This window comes from Camelus ferus, chromosome 9, assembly GCF_009834535.1.
Source record: "Camelus ferus isolate YT-003-E chromosome 9, BCGSAC_Cfer_1.0, whole genome shotgun sequence".
NCBI classification, from domain to species: Eukaryota; Metazoa; Chordata; class Mammalia; order Artiodactyla; family Camelidae; genus Camelus; species Camelus ferus.
Window position 1 is genome coordinate 36,289,056 of NC_045704.1, and position 22,627 is coordinate 36,311,682.

Genomic DNA, 22,627 nt, shown 5'->3' on the forward strand with positions numbered 1-22,627 from the left:
GATGTTATCCGTCCTCATTGGCAGGTGCCATACAAGTCATTAAAGATTTTGAATACTTCCTCAGGACTATTTTATGGCCTTCCTGTTTGACCTGATACTCAAGCACTCTTTGGGAACCCCCTTTGATTCAATCCTACCCCTACTTTGGCCACCTCTCACTCTCACCACTAATCCCTCCCCCTCCTTCTCCCCATCCCCTCCCCTATTATCCTTTGGGAAACAACCCCTTCCCTACTCTCTGTCCAGGCAGGCCATATGACTCTGATGTTATACTCCTACCATGTGGGGGAAATGGGCATGTGACTTAGGTCTGACAAATCAGTCAGTTTCATTCACCTAGCTACACAGTGACTGGTTCAGAAATGAACACATGATTCCAGTTGGTCCAATGGGAGTTTGGCAGAGTGGAAACTCTTGAAGAAGAGAAGCTGGATGTGGGGGTCAGGTGGCTGAGCTGATAGGAGCAGATCTGAGGCTGGTGGTAGCTGTCTTTGCTATGCCATTCAGAGCCTGCTTGAGAAGAAGAGCTGAAAAATACAGGAAGTCAGATTTCTGATGACATTGATATTATTGGAACACCTGGACCAAACTGTGCCTGAAATTATCCATCCCTGGTCTTTTCAGTTTCATCAGCCAATGCCTTTTTCCACTTAAGGCAGTTTAGCATGGACTTCTGTCACAGGTAACCCAAAGACTAATATGGCCTAGACCTATACTGGCTAACAGGTAGCCACAAGCTGGCTATTGAGCATTTGCAATGTGGCTACACTGAATTGAGATGGATCCAAAATGTAATATATGAAGTATATTTCAGGCAAAACATTATCTGACATACATCTCAAAAATGTTCTCTTAGGGCAGTCTACCCAAGCAATAGAAATAAAAGCAAGAATAAACAAATGGGACCTTATTAAACTTACAAGCTTCTGCACAGCAAAGGAAACCATAAGGAAAACAAAATGTCAACCTATGGAATGGGAGAAAACTTTTGCAAATGAAACCGACAAAGGCTTGATCTCCAGAATATATAAGCAGCTCATACGACTTAATAAGAAAAAAACAAACAACCCAATCCAAAAATGGGCAGAAGACCTAAACAAGCAATTCTCCAAGGAAGAAATACAAATGATCAATAGGCACATGAAAAAATGCTCAATATCACTAATTATCAGAGAAATGCTAATCAAAACTACAATGAGGTATCATCTCACACCAGTCAGAATGGCCATCATTCAAAAGTCCACAAATGACAAATGCTGGAGAGGCTGTGGAGAAAAGGGAACCCTCCTACACTGCTGGTGGGAATGCAGTTTGGTGCAGTCACTGTGGAAAACAGTATGGAGATTCCTCAAAAGACTAGGAATAGACTTACCATATGACCCAGTAATCCTGCTCCTGGGCATATATCCAGAAGAAACCCTACTTCAAAAAGACACCTGTACCCCAATGTTCATAGCAACACTATTTACAATAGCCAAGACATGGAAACAGACTAAATCAACAGGTGACTCGATAAAGAAGATGTAGTATATTTATACAATGGAATACTATTCAGCCATAAAAACCAACAACATAACACCATTTGCAGCAACATGGATGTCCCTGGAGAATGTCATTCTAAGTGAAGTAAGCCAGAAAGAGAAAGAAAAATATCATATGAGATCACTCATATGTGGAATCTAAAAAAACCAAAAAACATAAATACAAAACAGAAACAGACTCATAGACATAGAATACAAACTTGTGGTTGCCAAGGGGGAGGGGGGTGGGAAGGGACAGACTGGGAGTTCAGAATTTGTAGATACTGACATGCACATGCAGGATAGATAAACAAGATTATACTGTATAGCACAGGGAAATATGTACAAGATCTTGTGGTAGCTCACAGCAAAAAAAAATGTGACAATGAATATATGTATGTTCATGCATAACTGAAAAAATGTGCTCTACACTGGAATTTGACATAACATTGTAAAATGACTATAACTCAATTAAAAAAGTTTTTAAAAGTATATTTCAAAGAAAGTATGAAAATAAAGATGTAAACTACAATTGATCCTTGAATGACTTGGGTTGGAGCTGTGTGGGTCCGCTTATGCGGGGATTTCTTCAAGAGTTAGTACTACAGTACTATGCGATCTGCAGCAGGTAGGGAGGGGTCATGGATACAGGGCAGACTAGATGTTATACACAGATTTTTGACTGTGTGGAGGGTCAGCACCCCTAACTTCAGTGTCATTCAAGGGTCAACTCTATTTGATTATTGATTTTTAGTACAGATATGCTGAAGTGATAATACTTTGGCTATGTTGTATTAAATAAAACATATTATTAGAATGAATGTCATCTGTTTCTGTTTACTTTTTCAGAGATGCTATTAGAAGATTTTAATTAGGTATGTGGCTTGTGTTATGTTTTTATTGGAAAGTACTGGCCTCGATGACTCACCTGTAAAGTATCAGGAGCAGGGATCGGAGCCTACCCAATTAAGTGATGCAGCCCCACTGGAAAAGAACTCCAAGGATGCCACAGAGGAGGAGGCTTGCTGGAGCAGGCGGGCACAGAAGGATGGGTCCTCTCCGCAGGGGTTGAGCGGAAGGGGAAGGCATCCAGGTAGGGGGCACAGCATGAGCAAAGGCCTGAGAGTGGGACTGATGAGAACAGAGGGTAGAATAAAGGAGCCTCAGGGGTTAAGATGGGCCACTGATTTCTCCAGGGAAGCCAGGGATCTTGGGGGGGAGTGCAATACAAAGAGATAACTATTCCATTTTCCCTTCAGCCATCACATATTTTCTGTATGTGTCGTGAGGGCCTTAGGCCAGTGCAGCCATTTCCCCAGCTGTCCAGAATCAGATCTGGGCCCCTGAAATGCTGAAACCCAGCATTGCAGGCTATGTTCGATGCCCAAGCCCATCAAAATGGGGATTCCAAGAGACAGAGAAGGTCCCCCAATTCTGGGGAGGGAAAGGAACCAGCATCTGTGGGACTTTCCCACCAGCACAGAGCCACTCAGAGTTTCAGCATTTCCTTTAGAAATTCTCTCATCCTCAAATAGCTCCCAGTTCCCCTCTGATCTTTTGATAGACTTCAAGCTTTCTGTTTTCTCTAGGCCCGCTTCCTGCAGTCCCTTTCTGTGGCTGCTGGCATCCAGATCCTAGAAAACATACCTACATCCTTGGACGTCAACAGAGGACTTGCCAGCAAGGGTTGGGACAAGCGCCAGGTGGACTCACTGAGTCCCAGTAAGGTGTCACTGAGTAGTACAAAATCAGAGTGCCCTGCTCCCAGCTAGAGACATCCTGGGGGAGCCATGTCCCCTAAATTCACTGCTTTGCAAAGCAAAAGAAAAAAAAGGCCATGAAAATTACTTTTCATTCAAAAAACAAAAAAAGCATTACTGATGTCTCCTTTGTTCTCCAAAGGTTTCCTCAGGTATATAGAGTGAGAATCTTGGTTTATCAAGCTCCCCCCAAAATGAGACAGAGACAGATGCAATATTTTTCTAGGTCAGGTACTCTGAAAGAGACTCAGCAGTGCTGAAGGGCCTCAGTGCTCTTAACAGATATGGGCTGTCCATTGGACACCCCCTTGCTGGGGAAGCTGGCCTCCAGCCTGGGTCAGCTCCCTGTCTGCACCAGAACCCTTGGCATGGTGTGTGAGTGTAAGTGTGTGTGAGTGTAAGTGTGTGTGAGTGTGTGTGTGTGTGTGTGATTCCTAAGCAACATGTACCCCCACTGGACCCCACAGTCCGTGTGGGCAGGGCCTGCCTAGGCCCTCCACTCACCACTGATCCCCAGCACCTGGCATCTCGTAGGTAGGTGCTCTGGAAACATTTGTTAATTGAGAGAATAAATGAATGAGTCCTAAATTCAGAGTCTTTCCTACAGTTATTTACAGCACCCCAACTAAGGACCTCAGCCCTTGCGCACTAATCCCTGAGATTGCATTTTGGGGGGAGTAGGTCTCTCCTGGTTAACATCAGGCTACGGAACAGAGGAACGCTCCTCTTTCCACCCGACTCAGCCGCCCGGTGAGTGTCCACTCTGCGCCAGCCTGGGGACCCCAAGTAGGTGTGGGGGCAGGAGTGTGTTTTCAAGAGGGTCATCTCATGTCTCTGGTGTGTTCAGGAGCCACACTTATAGAAGATCCTGGGGTCAGACTGAACATGCATGCTTCCATCCTCTGAGGACTTTTGGGGGGAAAGGAGGCAAGGGATTCGGGAACATTCCACAAGTAGGAGCCACTGGAGAAGATTAGGGTCGCCGGGGCTGGAGTGAGAGTTAGGGCTGGGCTTTCATCTCAGGGTTGGGATTTTTATCTTCCAGACAAGGTCACCTTCAAGATATCTGTGCACGTTGACCTCAGGAAGAGGGAGTGGTGAACTGTTTGGTTCTTCACCAAAACTCATGAGATATCAGGGCTGCAGGGGTGAGGACAGGAGCCTCAGAATTCTGCTGCCTTAGAATCTTGGCCTAGAGGGGAAGGGCCTAGAGGTAGGGAGCCCAGCTGTGGCTGGGGACAGGTGGCATCTGCTGGCCCAGAAGAGAGCAGTTGGAATTCCACTGGGCGGAGAGGCAGAGCCTCTGTGGACAGCTCAGCTGAGAGGAAAATGTGGCCTGTCCGAGGATCTGTGGGGAGTTGGGTGGGGATGGGCCGTGTGTCCGTGTCTGTGTCCATGGGTGTGTTGAAGTGTGTCTGTCAGAAGTATGCAGATTGATCATGTGTGGTTGTGTGCAAGTGTGTGTGTTGGTTTAGAGATGGATGTGTGTCTACGGAGGTGAGGGCACCTGGCTGGGCCAGTGTGGGAATGTGGCGGGGGCATTTTTGCGTGGCTGGGTTAGTCACACGTGTGTTTTGTGTGCAAGTGTGAGTGTTTTGTGTGGATGTGTGGGATAAGGGATGGGGCAGAGAAGCACTATAAACCTGGGATGGAATCATTCAGAGCTGACACCATGGTGGACGTGGAAATTTGTAGACTTGAAGGCAAGAGAGTCAAGTTCAAATCTCTACTTTGCCACATTTCAGCCAGGTGGCCTCAACAGTCTTTTCCTCTATCCAAGGCTCAGTTTCTTCATCTATAGAATGGGCATCATTGCCCTTCCCGCCCCAGGGCTGACCTACAGATGACTTTGAGAGGATGCCAAGAAACCTCGTTGGTAAATCAGTTCCTTTTACGGAGAGGAAATGAGAAAAGAGTTTCCGTTCTCTGTGCTGTTGGAATTTTGTTTTTCCATGAACATGTAGTATTTTTATCATGGAGATGTTAGGAAGAGGTATCTGTGTTCTGGAAATGTTTACCAGCTTTCTCAGTCCAGGTGGGGAGGTGCTTGCGTTCTGGTGACGGATAACCAAGTGGGCACAGCCAGGCATGAAGTTATTTGCCAGGGTCAGACCCTTGGGCAGGCAGGCTCTGGGTGGCCTCCCCCTCCCCAGGAGCCAGCTGGGGATGTCACTGCCTCACTTTGAGAAGACAGGAATGATGCTTCTAGGAAGCCTCTTGGCTTGCATTCTGGTCCAAGAATTAAGCCCAGCCGGGTGCACAGAGAAACAGGACAAAATCACCCATAGACATAGCTCCTACCAGACAGAAGTGTTAAGTTAAATGGAAACTTGCCTTTCATAATGTCTGTTTTACTTACCTTTGGTTTGTATTTATTTAGGTCCCCACCCCTCTGACCCACAATGAATCACAAAAAGCTATTTTCAGAGGTTATCTCTGGGGAGGGAAAGAGAATGATTTCACTTTTCTTTCTGTACTTTTCAAAGTAAGTTTTGAATTTGTTGAACCATATTTGTCCTTTCTTCCTCCTGCCTTCTTCCACTGACATCAGGAAGTCTCTGGCCAGAGAGCCTGCCTGTTGGGATTTTCCTCTTTGAGCCTTAATGTGTGAAAAGGAAATCAAAACTGCAGTCACTGTTATATAATTTAAAAAAAAATGCTGGCTTCCAAACCTTTAAAATTAGTTTACATCATATATTTACATAACTTGACTTTCAAAAGGTGCAAAAGAATAAAAGTGAAACACTTTCCTTCCAATCTTGACCCCAGTTTCCTTCCCCCAGGGCAGCCTTTCCTACCAGTTCCTCATGCAGCCCTCTGGGACATCTTTGTATGTTCAAGCAAATACTTACAGGTATTCCCCTGCCTCCTGTCCTAAGGCTGTAGTCTTTTATACACACAGCACTGTTCCTCCCCACTTCCCACCCTACACCATTTAATAATATATCTTGGTGGTGGTTTGCAAGAGGACACGAATACCTGTAGAAGGGGAAACTGAGGCCCAGAGCAGTCTTGAACCCAGTCCTGCCTCAGAGTCTAGGGCACATCCCGCAGATTGGAGGGTGAAATTGGCAGAGGTAAACTGTCTGCTCTGAGATATAATTTTAAACAATTCATTCACTGAGTGAAATGGAGCTTAGACCAAGATTCGTTTGTTTTAGGAGCCCTTTGTTCTCAGAAAGAGGAGAAGAAATTGGAGCTTCCTGAGTGCACAATGAAGAACAGCACATGACTTTCCCAGAGGTCATCTGTAAGCTCCTGCTTGACCCTGTAACAGATCGCTGCCTCCCAGCCCAAACTGGGGCCAGAGCTGTTGAGTCCCTTCCGCTCTGCCACAATGGCTGTGTGGCATTGGGTAGGTCGCCTTCCCTCTTTGTGCCTCCAGGCCCTTCTTCTCCAAGGAGAAGTCACCTTCCCTCTCCACGCCTCACCAGCTAGAATTGTTTGCTGCCTCTTCTGGGTTCACATGTGATTTACAACCATCCTTTCCATATCCCCACCACTTTCTCCTTTCACCCTTAGATAATCTTTAATTAATTCAGCACTTAACAATGTTCTGAGTTTGTGCCAAGCAGTCTTCATGTTTTCAAGTTTCAAAATAATACTGAGAAATAAGGACAAACTGGACACATTTTACAGATCAGGAAACTGAGGCTTAGAGGAGTCAAAGTACTTTGTGTTAATTAGTTATTGCAGGAGATGGAAATCAAACCAGCCAGTTCTGCTGACCGCAGAGTCCCTAATGTTACTTGCCACTCCCTTGGGCATTGATATTAAGTGTGAGCTTAGGCAACTTCACATCAACCCCCAAAGAGGCTGGGCCCAGAGAGGGAAAGCAGATTGCCCAAAGACACACAGCCACTGGGGCAGAGCTGACAGTGAAATATTTCCTTAGGTCTTTTGGATATTTATCATGTGTGAGGTTGCTGGGGGCAGGGAGGTGAACAGAACACCTGCTGTTTGCTCCCAAGTTGCTCACGGATCTTTTTATTTATACAACGGTCTAAGCCAGGCATTGAGCATTGCCCGGACTGTGTGGCTTACGTGTATTTTCTTCACAACAATGACCCACGAGGAAAGGTACTTGTCCCATTTTACAGATGGAGGAACTGAGGCTCAAAGAGGGGCAGGCACAGCAGCCCTGGAGCTGGAGCTCTGGCTCGACCCCGGCCTGTTGTCTTAACCATCCACTCTCTGCCTCCCTGGTTTGCAAATATGCAGCACTCTGGATGAATGGGTAGGGGTATAGTATATGATATTTAATAACAGATAATATCAACCCGGTATTGTAGCTGAATGACCCTCCTCCTCAGGGACTGAGCAGGAGAGTGGAGCTTTGGATAGAGGGGTCAGGACCTTTTCTGACACTTAATCACCAAAGAGAGAGCAGTTAAACTCTATCCCCAGACAGGAAGGTGACTCAGACTTTCCTCCAAGACAGTCCAAGGCCAATCTCAGAACCTCAGGCTGGCCCAACTAGCAGCTCCCAGTCTCTCTCCTTTAGAGCATGGAGAAAAGGTCCTCAGGTGATTTCCCTGGCAAGGAGAGATGAGGCTTTCAGCAGCCAAGGAACAGAGAAAAATCTTACTCCCAGGAAACTTGGAGGCCAGAGAAGGGCAGGGATTTATCCTAAGTTCTGCAGAAAGTCAGAGGCTGAGGCCAGCCCCATCTGGAACTTTGAACAACTCTTGGAGAGGCCTGCTGTGTGCCTGAGGCTGGCGACACCATGATGGACAAGGCCCAGGGCCTGCCTAGAAACGCTTATGGCTCAGTGGGGAGTGATGTCACGACTGGGCAAAGACTACATGGCGTGTCTACCACATGGTGGAAGGAAGTGGCAGACTGGTGGCCAGAGAAGGATGCCATGCAGTGCTCTCTGGAAGAGGAAGGGGAAGTACTTGGGTAGGCATGGAAGGGTGCATCTTGCCAGTGGAGAAGGGAGTAGGAGCACTCCAGGAGGAAGAAACAGCATGACCAAAAACTCCGAGCTGGGATCTCGCCCAGGGACTGTGAGAGGCAGTAGAATGCCTGAGTCGAAAGCCTAAATTTTGGAATCGAACTACCTAGGTTTGCACCCTGGCTTTATCACTTACAGCTGTAGACCTCGGCAAGCCTCCTAACGTCCCAGTGCCTGTTTCCTTCTCTTTAACACGGGGAAAACCACAGTACCCACTTGAGAGGATTTTTGTGAGGATTAAATAAATTAATCCACATAAAAGAGTGAGGCACATATGATCATCTGTTATTATAAACATCATAACTGGGTTCAGGGAGAATTTCAGGGTGGTCCAGTGTTCTTTCCTCTGCACTTGGCTCCCTCTCACTCTTCGGGGCTCTGAGAAACCTTCTCCCTACCTCACGCAGTGCTCCAGCTCCTTGATGGGTGGCGTGGAGAGGAGGAGATTCTGGGAATAGGTCTAGTGAGGCTTTTGGAAAGTCCCAACTGCAGGATTAAGATCCAACTGCAGGAGTTAGGACAAGAGAGTGGAGGGGAGTCTCCTGGAAGGTGGGAGTCTAGCAAGGGGGGCTGCTCCAAATGGAGCGGAAAGACATTCCTCCAACCCAGGCAGGGGCCCTCTTGCCTAATGGCTCCAGAAAACTCTTACAAGACCGGTCAGCTGGAGAGGGAGGTCACATATTTATGGCCATTTGTAAACACAGCAAGAATTTGCCTTGGCCTCCCAGGCAGGGACAAGGAATGCCCAGAAACAACTGGGCTGGGGAAGAGCTGGGGAGGGCAGGGTGGCACTGGGGCTTCCTTGAGCCGCTCAGCCCCCTACTCTGGTCCACGGCAGGCAGGAGGCCTCCAGAGTCACCAGCCCACCTTGACCAGCCTGGGGGGTTCTGGAGCCAGAAGAGGCAGCCGCCTTCACAAGATGGTTTGAGGGTCAGTGGAAGAGTCTCACCTGAGCCAGTGTCTTTGAGGAACAGGACATGCTCATGACTTCTGGGGTGGAGATATGTCATAGGGACTTGTGGAGATGGGACTGTCTCCAAGGATCCCCTGGGGGTCCTCCACTTCCTGTTCCGGCACCCTGCTGTCTTTGTGATCAAGTTTCTCTCTGGGTCTGTGTCTTACTCTGTGGCTGCTGCTTCTGCAGTCTCCATAGGTCAGCCATGGCTCCCCCTCCTCACATCCCTCATTGAGCACAGCTCCTGCTCACTCCTTTCCCAGAGAAGGTCTTGGCTTCTGTGCCACTCTCTTCTCCACATCAGAAGCACATTGGGTTTTGGGAAGATGGACTGACACTCACACACACTCTCGGAGAGGGGTGCTTTCCCCATAACTGTCTTTTCAACTGAGTGGTAATTTAACATCTAATTGAGTTATTTATTATTATAAAATAAATAGATACTAGATTTGGTTTTGAATCAGTATTACATGTTAGCTCAGCTGCTATGACAAAATAATGTGAATTGAGTGGCTTATCAACAACAGAAAAATTTATTTCTTACTGTTTTAGAGGCTGAAAATTCGCATTCATGATGCCAGCAGGGTCAGGTCCTGGTGGGGAGCTTCTTTCAGGGTATAGACCGCCAACTTCTCATTGTATCCTCACGTGGAGGAAAGACAGAGTGAACTAGATTTCAAGCTTCTTATAAGGACATTCATCCCATTCATGAGTGTTCCACCCTCAGGACCTAAGTACCTCTCAAAGGCCCCACTTCCAACATCACATTGGGGATTAGATTTCAGCATAGGAATTTTGGAATCATACAGATATTCAGCCCATAACATGTATGCATGATATAACAGTAAAAACCAAACCTCTCTCCCTGTCTCCTGACCCCCAGTTACATTTCCCAGAGGTAACTACTCTTGCCATTTTCTTCAACAATATATTTTTATTAAAGTGTAGTCAGTTTACAATATGTCAATTTCCAGTGTACAGCACAATACTTCAGTCATACAGGAACATACATATATTAGTTTTCATATTCTTTTTCACCGTAGGTTACTACAAGATACTGAATATAGTTCCCTGTGCTATACAGTATAAACTTGTTGCTATCTTCAATAATAATTTTTATAGTGATTTGTGATTTGAGAGTTTCTGAGATGTGGATGAAAAGTCCCAAGAGAAAGCAATAGGAAAGCAGAGCCATGAAATGCCCAGAAAACCTAATTAGAGGGAAGAATCTTTTCTCTGGGCCATGTTCCCTTCTAAATAATGGTACAAGCCCCCATTCCTGCATCCCATTTGGGACTCTCTTTCCTGGTGTGAGAATTTGGCTGTGATTCTGCTCTCTGGGTTTTAAAGTCTGATGAGACAGGTTTTCCTTCCATTTCAGAGCATGCCTATTGGTTTGAGTTCTCCAACCAACCCATTACATTGGCCACTAGGGTGGTTGCCGTTGGCTCTAGATTTAAACCCTAGTCCCATCAGTTGCTGCCTTAGTGACAGGTTACCAGGCATAAGCATATCTTTCCAGAAAGATTCAAAGATTCTAAACATATATGCTCATATAGCCCCAGTACCCCTTTTTCCTACAAATAGGATAGTATACTGGATAAGTGATTTAGGTCACTCTCACCACTTCTCTTTAACATTGTACTAGAATGATACCCAGTGCAATAAGTCAAGAAAAAGAAATAAAAGGCATAAGAATTAGAAAGGAAGAAATAAAGCTATCATTATTCATATGACATGATTGGGTACAGAGAAGTTTCCAAAAGAATTTACAGAAGCTATTGGAATCGATAAGTAAATTTAGCATGGTTGCTGCACTCAAGGTCAATATTCAAAAGCTGATTTTATTTCTATAAATGAGCAACATGTAAATAGATACTTAAAGATGAGACCATTTTAAAATTGTAACTGGAAATTTAAAATGTTATATAATACCATAACTAACTTAAAAGATAGAAATGTATCTAATGAAAGTTGTGCAAGACTTCAACATTGAAAACTGCAAAGTAGTTTTGAAAAAAAAAATAAAGAAAAGGTAAATGGATGGCGGAATATACCATGAAAATAGATTGAAAGACTCAGTATTATAAAGAGTCTACTTCTCATTTCTTCAAATTGATCTATAGATTTAAGGCAATCCCACTAAAAATTTTCAAAAATATAGAATGTCTTTATTCTTGAAAGAAAGCTATGTGTTTGAAGTATTTAAGAATGGAGTGTCGTCACTGAGTATAACTTCCATTCACTGAGAGAACACTGCCTAAAATTTGTTTCATATGGCTTTTAAGAAATATCTCTATAAATCTGATGTGGGAAAAAGTTTCTACATGCAGACATAAATGAAGATACATCCTGCCTCTGTTTGAAAACCAGGCTTTTCCCAGCTTCAAAGTAGGTTTTAAAACACTAGTGCTCCAGGTCTGTTACACAATTCACTACATGTGTGACTCACTGACTATACATTTTTTTAAAATGGAGTGTCATGATGTTTACAATTTACTTGCAGATTATTATTTTTAAATGTTACTGGAAAAATGTTTTTCCATAATCACTTGAGACATTTTCTTCTCTTCATATTTAAGAATAAACTTATTTTTTTAATTAATAAAATTTTATTGAGTATAATTGAGATGTATTATATTAGTTTCAGGTGTACAACATAGTGATTCAATATTTGTATATTTTGTGAAATGATCACCACAATAAAACTAGTTAACATCTGTCACCATGCATAGCTACAATTTTTTTGGGTGTGTAATGAGAACTTTTGAGGTTGACTCTCTTAGCAACTTTCAAATAGGCAATGTAATATTATTAACTATAGTCATCATCATGCTGACTATTAGATCCCCATGACTTATTAATTTTATAACTGGAAGTTTGTAACTTTTTTGCCCCCTTCACCCTTTTGTCCACCCGCCTCCTGCCTCTGGCAACCACCAATCTGTTCTCTGTATAAGCTTGTTTTTTTTTTTTAAATTCTGCATATAGGTGACATCATATATATTTGTCTTTCTCTGTCTGACATTTCACTTAGCATAATGCCCTCAAGGTCCGTCAGAGTGTTTGCAAGTGGCAAGATTTCATTTACTATATGGCTATAGCTTTGTAATGTAGTTTGAAATCAAAGATCATAATGCCTCCAGCTTTGCTCTTTCTCAAGATTGCTTTGGCTATTTGGGGTCTTTTGTTGTTCCATACAAAGTTTAGGATTGTTTGTTCCCAGGATGGCTTTTTTTAAAAAGGATTTTTAAATTTTAAAAATACTTTTATTTATTTCTATTTTTTATTTAAAAAAATTTGTTGGGCGGAGGTAATTAGGTTTATTTATTTATTTTTAATGGAGGTACTGGGGATTGAACCCACTGCACTAGACTTTCCCTCCTCAGGATGGCTTTTATTACAAGCAGATTCTAAAATTTCAATGGAGAGACAGGAGACCAAGAATGGCCAAAGCAATTCTGACGAAGAAAAGCAAAGTTGGAAGACATGCTCATCAGATTCAAGACTTACTATAAAGCTGCTGCGCTTAAAAAAATAAAACAAAATAAAACAAAATAAAGTGTCATATCAATCAATTATCCAAATGGGAAAAAAAATAAGGACTATTGACCCATTACCTCAAACTATATATATAAAATCAATTTCAGCTTGGTTGTTGATATAAATGTGAAAGGTAAAACAATAAATACTTTAGAAGAAAACAAGAAAATACCTTCATGACGTAAAAGTAGGAGACGATCTCTTAACTGGGAATATAAAACAATACTAATGATAAGAAAAAAAATGGGTAAATTAGACCACATTAAAGCAAAAATGTGTTCATCAAAAGACACTGTTAAGAAAGTGAAAAGTCGAGTCAGAGAGCGGTATTGAAAAAACACATCTTATCCAGAATATATAGAGAACTCCCACAAAAATCAATGAGAAAATGACAGACTACTTTGAGGGGAAGAGGGGTAAAAATTCTTGAACCAGCCATTTCACAAAGAAAATTTCCAAGTGGCAAAAATACCAAAACAAACTTGAAATGGCGTTCAATTTCATGAGTCACCAGGGGTATGCAAATTAAAACCATAATGAGGTACCACGACACACCCATCAGAATGGCTGAAAAGGAAATGACAGATAATGCCAAGTGTCAGCAAGGCAACTAGAAATTTCACACACTGATGATGAAGATGTAAATTGGTAGAAGACCTGGGAAAATCCTGTGGCAGTACTTACTAAAGCAGAATAAATGCATATCCTATAACCTGGAAATTCTACTCTTAGATATACACCTAAGAGAAATGTGTACATATGCCCACCAAATGACATATACAAGAATGTCAATAGCAGCAGCATTTATAATAGCTCCAACCTGCAAACTACCCAAATGTTTATCAACAGTAGAATGGATGAAGAAATTGTATATTCTTTTTTCATTGTTTTTGTTTTTGCCAGGTCTTTTTATTTTAAAGTGTACAACTCAATAATTTTTAACAAATGTACAGAGTTGTGCAACCATCACCACAATTAAGTTTTAGAACATTCCACTACCCCAGAAAGATCCCTCATGCTCATTTGCAGTCACTCCCCTTTCCCCATCCCCAGCCCCAGTCAACTACTAAATTACTTACTGTCTCTATAGATTTGCCTTTTCTGGACATCTCACATACAGGGAATCATCCAGTGTGTGGCCTTTTATGTCTGGCTACTTCACTTAGCATAATGTTTTTGACACTTGTCCATGTTTTAACATGTATTAGCACTTCATTCCTCTTTATAGCTGAATAGTATTCCATCATGTGTGTATAATAAATTTTATTTGTTCATTCATCCATTGATGGACATTTGGGTTGTTTCCACTTTTTGTCTATTGTGTATAATGCTGCTATGAATATTCATACACAAGTTTTTGTGTGGACACATGTTTTCCTTACCCTCTTGGGTAAATGTTCCTAGGAGTGCAATTGCTGGGTCATATAGAAAATTTCTTATGACACTGCCAAACTTTACATTTCCACCAATTTATTGAGGATTCTAGTTTCATCCTTGCTTGTTATTATCTTTCTTCTTTTGATTATAGTCATTCTTGTGGTATGAAGTGATATCTCATTGTGGTGGACATCTCTCTAATGACTAACAATGCTGAACATCTTATATGCTTGTTGGATGTTCATATAGCTTCTTTGGTGAAATATCTATTCAGTTACTTTGCCTGTTTTTAAATTGGATTACTTGTCTTTTTGTTGAGTCATATTCTATTAAAGTGTCCTATATATTTTATTTTATTTTATTTTTTTGATGGCTGCTTGGAGTTTATTTTCTACTGGTGCAAGGCATAGGGTTATGAGGTTTCAGGAAATCTCTTGTGTGGCTTGGGTAGTAAAGGGTGGGGTTCTCTCAATTTCCTTTTTTGGTGTTTTGCTATTTTGATATTAAAAGAACCCAACTGTTTCCGCTGGCTGTAGCCTGCTTAGGCTGGGGGTGGGGTTGGTGGGGTGGGGACCATGCTCTTATGAGCCTAGCGCCTTGGAAGGAAGCCTGGCAGCTGGTGGCGGCCACTCAGGATGGGGGCCTGGAGTTGGTTTTGCCAGGCTGGCCACCAGGCTACTGCTTCCCCATGGCTTCCCAAGCCAGGTCACAGGTGGTCGTACAAGTGGAGGCCTGGGGCAATTTCGAGTGCTCTGGGGACTCCAACACTGTGGCAATGAATGCGAGAGTGGACTTCCCGAAAAAGAAGCTAGCCCACCAGTGTCATGGGTCAGCTTGGGGAGCCCTGGGCAGTGGGGGATGGTACCCTGCACCTCCGCAGCAGCTGATACTGCAAGTGGAACCCAGGTGGCCCCGGTAGTAGTCGGGGGTGGCCCCGAGCGAGCGAGCCGCTGGAGGGGATGGTTGCCATGCCCTTGCTTGTGGGCTGGTTGGAAACCTGGGCAGCGACCCCTCACAGGCCTCGGCGCACAGTCACAGGTGAAGGGGACACGGATGCTAGGCCATGGAGCCCATTTGCAAAGGGGACTGCGAGCGACCGCTCCACGACCCACTAAAGTGTCCTATATATTTTAGATATACATGTTTAAGCAGATACAGTATTTGCAAACATTTCCTTCTAGTGATTAGATTGTCTTCATGGTGACTTGTAATGTTTTATATTTTGATGAATTTCAGTTTATTAATTTTACAAACTTGCTTTTGCTCTTGTATCTAAGAAACTGTTACTTTTTTAATTTAAAAAATTTTTATTTTTAAAATTTATTTAATTTCATTTTATTGAGTTATAGTCAGTTTACAATGTGTCAATTTCCAGTTTAGGGCACAATTTTTCAGTTATACATGAACATACACATATTCATTGTCACATTCAAATTTTTTTAATTGAAGTAGTCAGTTTAGAATGCGTTAATTTCTGGTGTATAGCATAGTGATTCAGTTATGCATGTATATGTATATATATCCTTTTAATATTCTTTTTCATTATAGCCTATTACAAGATATTGAACATAGTTCTTGGTGCTATCCTGTAGGACCTTAACGTTTATCTATTTTGTATTAGTGACCCTTTTGATGAGCTGAGCCTCAACAGGGTCCTCCTGCTCCATGTTGTTCAAGTCAACAGAATGGGACTGAATCTGGTTCAGAAGCAAAGGAATTTGATTCCTTGACCAAAGCATGAAATACCAGCTTCTGCTCTAGAGCGTGGAGCTCTCCCCCATAAGCTGTGGGGTGGGGCTGCTTCATAGGGCTCCTGTCCATGGAAAGGGGCAAAGTTCTTGTGGGTTGGGTGCAGGCCCAGCTGTGCTGCTCACCCTCCAGTTCTCAGTGACAGGCGCAGTCTCCGCGTGTTGCGGAAAAATGGGTTACAGCTCCGTTGTGACAGCAATCTGGACCCAGGCGAGAAACCAAGCAGCACTCAGGGAGTTGGAGAACTCAACTTTATTACGCCAGCAAACCCGAATGACTTAACACTTCAAGCTCTAGACCCTGACCGTAGCTTTACACAGGCCTTTGATAGGCTGCAAATTTTACACTTTGCAACATCACATGCAAATACCGTACAACAGAAGTTGACCAACCAGAAATAAGCTTTGTAGAAATAGACCAATCAGGAGTGAGCTCCATGCAAATGAAGTACTACAAATGGACCAATCAGAAGTTAGGAAAGTGGACCAATCAGAAGTGAGATTAATAGCCAATCAAGAGTGAGAGTAATAACCAATCAGAAGTGAGAGAGATAACCAATCAGAAGTGAAGGAAGTAACCAATCAGAAGTGAGCTCAGGGAACCAATAGAATTCTAGGTGTAAGTTAGCCGCTTTAGAGGCAGAAAGTGAGATAAAGCTTCTGAGCCGGGGAACCGGTTGGTGCTGGGAGGAGAGCAGCGGCCCTGCTTAGAGGTCCTGCCGGTCTTTTTATGGGGCTTTCCGCCTCATGCACACGGCCGCTGCCGCCATCTTGAATTGACGTGTGAAGTTCAGTGTTTGTCCAGAAGGCTCGCCAAGTCCGGGTGTTGCGTGCAGCAGTTCTGCGCTGGAGACTCTAATCCACGGTGCTAGGTGCAAGGCCTCCGCACAGGGCGCCCTACAGGCAAGTGAAACTAGACTAAGCACAAAAGAAGTTAGACCCTATCTTATCACCCAGAGTGTATCTTACTTTCCCGTGGGACCCCAGTGGGCTTTTCTGGTGACAAAACCCTTGCCTAACCCAAGGTCACAAAGATTTTGTCCTAAGAGATTTATAGTTTTAACTCTACATTTAGGTTTCTGACCATTTTGAGTTAAATTTTGTGAACAGTGTGATGTACGGGGTCCAACTTCATTCTTTTGCATATAGGTATCCAGTTGTCTCTTGGTTCCTTTCTTGAAAATAATTTGACTATAAATGTTAAGTGTTCATTTCTGGGCTTTCACTTCTGGTATTGATCTATATGTCCATCCTTATTCAGTTCTACACTCTCTTTATTGAGAATTTTTTTTTAATTGACATATAGTTGATACACAACATTATATAAGTTACAAATATACAATATAGTGATTTACAATTTTAAAGATTATATATCATTTAGAGTTATAATGCATTTGCTATATTCCCTGTGTTGTGCAATATATCCTCATAGCTTTTTTTTTTTTTTTTTTAAGATTTACAGTCCACACTCTCTTTATTACTGTAGTTTATAGTAAGTTCCTTTTGGTATGTATGTATTTTTATTGAAGTATAGTCAGTTTACAATGTTGTGTCGATTTCTGGTGTACGGCACAATGCTTCAGTCACATGTGAACATACATATATTCGTTTTCATGTACTAAGTTTTGAAATTGGGAAATTATGTCCTCTAATTTTGTTATTCTTTTTCAAGATTGTTTTTGTTATTCTAAGCCATTTGTCTTTTAATACAAATTTTAGAAACAGCTAATCAATCTCTGTGGAAAAAAGGACTTTCTTGGATTTTTATAAGGATTGAGTTAGATCTATTGATCAAATAGAAGAGAATTTTCTATAAATAATGACACAGAATGTCTTTAGACACAGAATGTCTGTTTATTTGGATTTCTTTTACTCTTGGCAATGACATAATTTTCACTGTTCATGTTTGTTTCATTCCAAAGTATTTTATTCTTATTGATACTGTTACGAATGAAGTTGTTCATTTTTGGATTGTTCGTAAGTGTATAGAAGTTCAGATGATTTTTATTGATTTTCTGCTCTGCAATCAACTTTACTACTGCTGTTTCTACTAGGGTTTTGTTTGTTTTGGTATTTTTGTAGTCCCCTTAGGATTTTCTGTATGCAAGATCATGACATCTGCAAATGGGGATAGTTTACTTATTCCCTTCTGGGAAGTGATGGCTCATTAATCTTTGTTGCCTAATTTCCTGGCTAGAACCAGTGAAACGCTGAATTAAAGTGACCAGAGCAGAAATCCTTGTCTTGTTCCGAATCTCAAAGAGGAAGTATTCAGTCGTTCACCATTAAGTATGAATTAGCTGTGTTTTTTTCATAGATGCCCTTAATTAATCGAGAAAGTTCCTTTGTATTTTTCATTTGCAGTGTATTTTTTTAAATCATGAAAAGGTGTTGGATTTTGCCAAATTCTTTTTCTGTGTCTATTGAGATGATCGTGTGTTTTTTGTCCTTTGTTCTGTTAGTATGGTGTATTGCATTGATTGTTTTTTTGTATGTTAAACTAACCGTGTATTCCTGAGATAAATTCCGCTTGATCATAGTTAATCCTTTCTATATTTTGCTGGATTTGGTTTGCTAAAATTTTTTTTTAAAGAATTTTTGTATTTGGAGTCACAAAGGGATGTTGTTTATCTTAGTCTTCCTAGGTTTTTTTGTTTTTTTTGTTTTTTCCCTTAGTTTTGTGATCTCTTTTCCTGGTTTTGGTATCAGAGTAATATTGGTCTCACAGTGTTCCTGACCCAGGTCCTTGGGCTCTTTAATCAATAGAAATTGATAAAAGGTCAGATAAGAAATTCTGGCAAGGCTTTATTGAGGCTTGCGCTGCAGCACAAGGGAGCGAAAATAAGAAACAGGCGCCCTTGCTTGCTCTCCAAGGAGGGTGGGTTGATTCCTTAAATGGGTTGAGCATGGGTCAGGCCAGATGGGTGGCTTAGTTGGGCTTCCCACCCCCTTGGTGGTGTTGGGTGCAGGAATCATGCCACAGTACTTTGCTTTTGCTTCTGGCACCTCAGAAGTGGTACTTGGGTTTTGGCCTTTTTGCATCTTACTGTTCATAATTTGCCCCAACTGCCCATGCATGCAGTTGTTTTTAGTCCCTTATAATTTCTCTGTGCTCTGTTGCTGGAGGAGGCATTTGTCCAGGTGCAAGCACTTCAATAAAGGGTCCCAGGTCCCAAGTCCCAGCCTATCTCAATAGAATAAGTTGGGAAATATTCCCTCTTATTTTTTAAAGTGTTTGAGAAGGATTGATATTAAGTCTCCCTTAAACTCTTGTCAGAGTTCACCACTGAAGCCTTCTGGGCCTGGCCTCTTCTTTGTGGGAAACTTTTTGATTCCTAATCCAATCTTTTTGCTTGTTATCTGTTCAGACTTTCAATTTCTTTCTTAGTGTTGGTAGTTTGTGTCTTTCTAGGAACTTGTCCATTTCATCTAGGTTATCTAAATTGTTGTTACACAACTGCTCATAGTATTTTCTGGGTAGTCGTATCTCCTCATTCATTCCAATTTTATTAATATATGTCCTCTCTTTTCACCTGGGTCAGTCTAGCTGAAGGTTTGTCAGTTTTGTTAATAGTTTCAAAGAACCAGCCTTTGGTTTCATTGATTTTCTTTGTTGTTTTTCTAGTATTTATTTTATTTATTTCCACTTTATATTATTTCATTCCTGCAGCTTGTTTTGGATTTATTTTGCTCTTTTTTTAAAAATTAGTTTCTCATGATGGAAGTGTACGTTATTGATTTGAGATCATTCTCATTTTTAAATATAGGCATTTATGGTTGTAAACTTCCCTCTATGCACTGTTTTAGCTGTATCCCCTAAGTTTTGATGTTTTGTGTTTTGTTTGCATTCAGTTCAAAGTATTTTCTCATTTCCCCTGTGATTTCTTTTTTACTCACTGGTTTTCAGGAATTTGTTGTTTAATTTTCATGTATTTCTGAATTTCCAAAAATTTTTCTGTTATTTTATTCAGTTGTGGTTGGAAAACACATTTTGAATCATTTCAGTCTTTTAAAATTTATTGAGGTTTGTTTTACTAACTTACGGTACATCGTGAAGAATGTTTTGTGTACATTTGAGAAGAATGTGTATTCTGCTGTTGTTGTCTGCTGTGTGTTGTTGTGTTTCCCTAGATGCCTGTAAGGTCCAGTTGTTTTATAGTGTTTTTCATGTCTTCTGTTTTCTTATTGATCTTCTACCTATTTATATTAATTATTGAAAATAGGGCACTGAAGTCTCTATTGTTGAATTATCCCTTTGATTCTGTCAGTTTGTTTTTTGTGTATTTTGGGGTACTGTTATTAGATGAATAAATATTTTATAATGGTTGTCTCCCTGACTTACCCTTTTATCACTATAAAATATCCTTATTTGATGTTAGTAACAAATTTACTCTTAGTCTATTTTACCTGATATTAATATAGGTACCATAGCTCTCTTTTGCATTTATATGTCTATTTGCATGATACATCTTTTTCATCCTTTTATTTTCAACCTGTATGCATATTTGGCTCTCAAGTATGTCTCTTGTAGACATTAATATAGTGGGATCATGTTTTTAAAAATCCATTCTTTAAACTCTACTTTTAATTGGACAGTTTAATCCATTTATATTCAATGTAATTACTGAAAAGGTAGGAGTTATGTCTGTCATTTTTCTATTTGTTTTCTATATATATTGTCTTTTTTTTTTCCCAACTGTCCCAACCTCATTACCTTCTTTTGTGTCAAGTAGATATTCGCAACATTTTATTCCCCTCGTTGTTTCTTTTACTATATTTTAAAGTATATTTATATTTCTTAGTATTTCCCCTGGGGAATATAATTAGCATCTTAATTTGGAAGAATCTAGCTTGGAATAATATCAATTTAATTTCAGTAATACACAAAACCTTTGCTTCAGTCCCTCCCCTCTTCTTTGTATGTCATAAGCTCAACAGTACACTTTTATCGTTGATTGTTTTATATAATTTTAAATTTTAAATCAGTTAAGATAATAAAAGAGAAATTATATATATGGTATTTTATGGTTGTGGGTTCGTCACCAGTTGTGGGTTCTGGCCAGCAGAAGTCCCACCGAAACGGAATGAATTACTCAAGATTCTGTGGAAAAGTCAAGAGAGCGAGAGGGAGTCAGGAGCCAACTCCACAAACCTCTCAAATTCCCCCACATTTACTGTGTACAATCAAAGGAGAAATCACTGACAGTTGTATGATGGAATGCAAGAATTTAGGGAAAGACAGAGTGGGATCTAGATTGTAGAGTCTGGCTTAAGGTCAGAAGACCCTTTATGTTTTGGTAAGTCATGTTCGTGTTGACATCCTCGAGCCTTACAGCTTGTCAGCGCGGACCGTCTGAGAAGCAGCTGCTTAATTTAACATTTTTCTTGGACTCACGTGGCTGTGCCTGTCTTAGGGGGCCCCCCTCTGGGGGTCTTACCCGTCATTGGCTAACCAGCCTTCTCACCTCTGAGTCTGCAGCTGTTTATAACTTGTTTACCATTCCAGCCTAAGACTCTTCCTTTGGGGGCCTGCAGTTTACCTTTAGGGAAGTCATGGGAAGAGGGGAATAAGATACATTCTTACAGATACGTTAAAGCAGACCACCAGCCCAGCCAGTTCCTTGCTTTGGGGATACAAGACTGTCTAACAGCAGGCACGCCCAGGGTTTATAGCCGAGGGCCTGGGTCCTTGCTTTGCAAGGAGCAGAGTGCTGTCTAAAACCTCAACTATACAAGCAAGGCAGTTACTAAGAACATTTGCTCTTCTTTAAGGAGATAAGCGGCTGGGGTCTGTTACAATTTGTTAACCCAATCGTGGGCTCCCACATATGGTGATCTATTTTATTACCTTTACCAATAATCTAATTTGTCACTTTATTACCAGAGATCTTTATTTCCTTGTGTAAATTCAAGTGACTATCTGGTGTCACTTCCTTTCATCCTGAAGAACTTCCTTTAGAATGTCTTGTAAGGCAGGTCTACTAGCAACAAATTCTTTGTGTTTGTTTACCTGGAAACGACCTTTAGGATAATTTTGTTGAATAAAGAATTCTTGGATGACAATTTCCTTTAGCACTTTGAATATGCCATCCCATTGCCTTCTGTTCCTCATTTTTAAAAATTGTCATAAGAGGAAAGGTACAGCTTAGTGGTAGAGTGCATGCTTAGCATGCCTGAGGTCCTGGTTTCAATTCCCAGTACCTCCATTAAAAAAAAAAACCCTAATTATCCCCCTTGGAAAAAAAATTGTCATAAGAAATGCATAATATAAAATTCACTGTCTTAACTATATCTAAATATACATTTCAGTAGTGTTAAGTATATTCACATTGTTGTGTAAACAATCTCTAGAAATTTTTCATCTTGCAGAACTGAAACTCTATGTTCATTAAACATTAATATCCTATTCTTCCCTTTCTCCCAGCCCCTGGCAACCACCATTTTACTTTGAGTGGCTCTATGAATTTGACTACTCTAGCTAACTCATATAAGTGGAATTATACAGTATTTGTCTTTTTGGGACTGGCTTATTTCACTTAGTATCATGTCTTCAAGATTCATCTATGTTGTAGCACATGTCAGAGATTCATCCCTTTTTAAGGCTAAAAATGTTCCATTTTATGTACATACCACATTTTGTTTATCCAGTCTTCTGTCACCAGACACTTGGGTTGCTTCCACTAATTAACTGTTGTGCTAGTTTTGGAAGTAAAGAGTGTGAAAGTTCCAACTTTATTCTTTCTCAAAATGGTTTTGGTTATTCAGGC

The 22,627-nt window shown here is 41.3% G+C and overlaps 1 protein-coding gene across 3 annotated transcripts in view; it reads left to right on the plus strand.

Moving 5' to 3' along the window:
• CCL22 (C-C motif chemokine ligand 22) overlaps positions 1 to 22,627 on the plus strand; it is a 68,785-nt gene that overhangs the window by 23,496 nt on the left and 22,662 nt on the right. The window contains exon 1 of one of the 3 annotated variants that reach the window (XM_006179764.3): positions 16,503 to 16,763. The exons of the other annotated variants lie outside the window; for them this stretch is intronic. The gene's annotated coding sequence lies outside the window, so the exon portion shown is untranslated. Of the gene's footprint in view, positions 1 to 16,502; positions 16,764 to 22,627 lie in introns of those variants that run through there. 3 annotated transcript variants of the gene reach the window in all.